The sequence below is a fragment of the Halyomorpha halys genome, unplaced genomic scaffold (genome assembly GCF_000696795.3).
Source record: "Halyomorpha halys isolate HHAL.00 unplaced genomic scaffold, Hhal_1.1 Scaffold1343.1, whole genome shotgun sequence".
Lineage (NCBI taxonomy): Eukaryota > Metazoa > Arthropoda > Insecta > Hemiptera > Pentatomidae > Halyomorpha > Halyomorpha halys.
In genome coordinates, this window is record NW_027107341.1 from 27129 (window position 1) to 30546 (window position 3418).

Below are 3418 nucleotides of genomic sequence, written 5' to 3' on the forward strand. Positions count from 1 at the left end.
TTTATAATTTGCAAGTATTTAAGTTGAATTCTGGAAACAAATGGTTACTCAAGACAACTAAATACTAGTGTAACATATTTGTTTTTTTTTTAATTTGTAACTGTTGGGGCGAAGAGCTTTTCAAATTAAAAATATACTGACCTCTTACCGGGATTAAAAGATAAAAGTAAAAAAAAATAGCTGATCCGTAATATAAAACAACCAAAAGAATAAATAAAAGTAAGATAATAAAAGTTTATAATCTTTCTAACTGTTAAACAAATTTAAATATATTAAAATATACACAGAGTGTAAATGTGACTAGAGATTGTATTATTTTATTTATTTATTTTTTAATACACATAGTTTGATTATGTTCATTTTGTTCATTCTTCTGTTTGTATATATTTTAAGAGAGTTTTTGTTTTTCATTCATTTATTTATTTTTATTCTTATTTTATTTTAGTATGAATGTGATTATTCATCATTATTGCCTATTGCCCACAACTGTGTGGCAGATTGTAATATCTATCAATAAATAAAAAGTATATTCTAAATTTTAAAAAAAAATATATATATACACAAACAAAGAAAAAAATATTTAATTCTTGTACTATAAAATAATATTATCAGGACTTAATCTATATTTTTATCATAGCATGACATCTCATCTAACCATTAGCATCTTACTTATCTTACTTTCATAAATATGAAGTTGGTGTAATATAGACGAGATGGATTTTATTAGCATCTCTGAATTTCGACTTTTCTCCTCAGCCTGAAGGATCCAAGACACCTTCCGCCCTAATAAAAGTTGTATTTAATATCAAGACCTGGAGGAGGAATGCTCCATGACAGCCCGCCTTTTGACAGGATCCTTTCCAAGACATTCTCCATTAAAACTGAAGAGTTCGTACCACTACCATGACAGCGCTTTGACAGCCTTCTACATTAGCCTATGTCTAAGGGATATTGCCATCAAGAAAAGAGTAAATGCTTAAATTAGTTTTTTTTTCTTAGAGGTTCAATTTTATCTACTTCATAGTTGTTTGCAATAGAATATATTTTAATATTAAGAAGTATTATTATTAAATATTATTAATATTCCTTGAGCATGCTGTCATAATTTAAAATATATTCAGATCATACTTTACTAGCTGTTTCTCAGGTTTTTACCATAGTCAAATTCGAATTACATAGGTATGCTCATCATATATATTACATCTGATTAACTAAATAACTGATTTTACCGATCTATAATGAGAAAATTACTAATTAATTACATATTTTTTTTATATTACAATATATCAATAACAATAATAAAATTACCTATAAGGAAATGATTAATGACATAATATATTCATCCTCCTAAAATTAATAGATTAGGTTAAGAAACTTAGAATAACCCCGATTATAAAGTTGATTTGACTATGTGATATTCACATGAGCTCTTAGTACAAGAGCCCAAGAGGAGAAAAAAAACAGTTATCTCACCCCAATTTTTGTATAGTAGGTATGGATAATAAAAATGGCGGTTGTTTCAAAGCGATAAAAAAAACTAATTTTTCATTCCGATCTCTATATCTTAAAAAGTAGAAACACAAGAAAACCTAAGATAACGCCATTTAAAGAAGAGTAAAGTTGCTAAAATATGAGCTGTAATAGAGTTATTTACGTTAAATAGTTTTCGAGATATAGCTTTTTAAAAAGCAACATTTCATAAAAATGTTGTATGGGACGTACTGAAAGATCAGTAGAGAACTTATTTTGAAAAATTTATATCTCAAAAACCATTTGATGTATATGTGTCTATTAGCACTCAAATTAAAGCTAGTTTAATGAGCTATAAAGTAGTTTTTGATGTTCGTCTTCGTAGGAGTAATAGTTTACATGAAATTTGCTAAAATATATTGATTTATAGTTGTTCGGACAAATTTTCATTTGTCAAATTCATGTTCATATGTGAATATCATAAAAACTACCACCCCTACGAAGATGAGTGTGATAAACTACTTTATAGTAAGTTAAATTTCCTTTATTTTGAGTGTTGGCAGACATATGTGCGTCTTATGGATCTAGAGATATATTTTTTCAAAAATCCAACATTTTATACGAACAACTAGAAATTTACATATTGTGAAATATCATAAAAACTACTACTCCTACAAAGATAAACATAATTAACTATTTTGTAGTAAATTTAAATAGCTTTAATTTGAGCCCTGACAGACATCTGTACGTCCAATGGTTTCTGAAAAGAAGTTTTTTATAAATCAAACCGAACAACTATAAATCAATATATTTAAACAAATATCATGAAAACTACTATTCCTACGAAGGTAAAGTTCATAAACTTCTTTATAGTCTATTAAACTAACTTTAATTTGAGTGCTAATAGACATCTGTACTTCACATAGTTCCTAAAATATAGAATTCTCAAAATAAATTTACTAACTACTAATCTTTAAGTAGATTTTTAAGAAATTTTGCTTTTTAAAATGCTATATCTCGAGAACTATTGGACGTAAATAGCTCTTTTAGGGCTAATATTTCAGCAAATTTACTACTAATAGTTCTCTTAAATTTTCTAGTGTTGTTGGTAGTTTTTAAAATATAGAGCTCCGAATGAAAAAATAGTGTTTTTTAAGGTTTTTAAACAGCCGCCATTTTTTATTCCCCCTACCAATACTTGGCAGACTCATCAATATTTGACTAGTAATTATACATAGTTTTCATAATAATAATACATAGTTTTCATAAGTAATCAAAAATTGGGTTGAGATAACTGCCTTTTTTTCTTCCCGGCTCTTATACTATCAGTACATAATTACTTTCTACCATGAGTACGGCGGAGTTACAGTTACAGAAGGAGATTTTATCACTAAAATAATTATATGAAAATTTTCCCTTTCTGTCCCTCCCCCGATATCCTATTAATGATGTGTCCCTTATTGTACGTAGAAAATATTTACACATTGCAGAGTTGGGCAAAAATTAGCTATAGTCGAAATTAATACCTAAAATTTTCATAGATAAGATGTTTATTAATCAATGGTTAATTCGTGAATAAGGTTCGTATCTATGGAAATTTTAGAAATTAACTCCAACTATAGCTTATTTTTGCTAACGTCTGATTAATAGCGAATAGAATAATACTGATACATTAATACATTTTAAAATAACTTAAAACTAGGAATCGCATGAAATCATTTTTTTTTAGTTTATTTATATATTAATTATATGGTATTGTGCCATCGCACTATCATAAATTTAATATTCTTTAATAAATATCCTCTATAATTAACCTAATTATACAGAGCAGTGAACCAGCTACTATAGGTTCCATCCATCTCGCGGAGACTCCTCACTTCCAGCTTAGAACTATAGCTATCAAGAGATAAGTATCTCATAGTATCTTCTTCAAAAACCCGCGGTACAA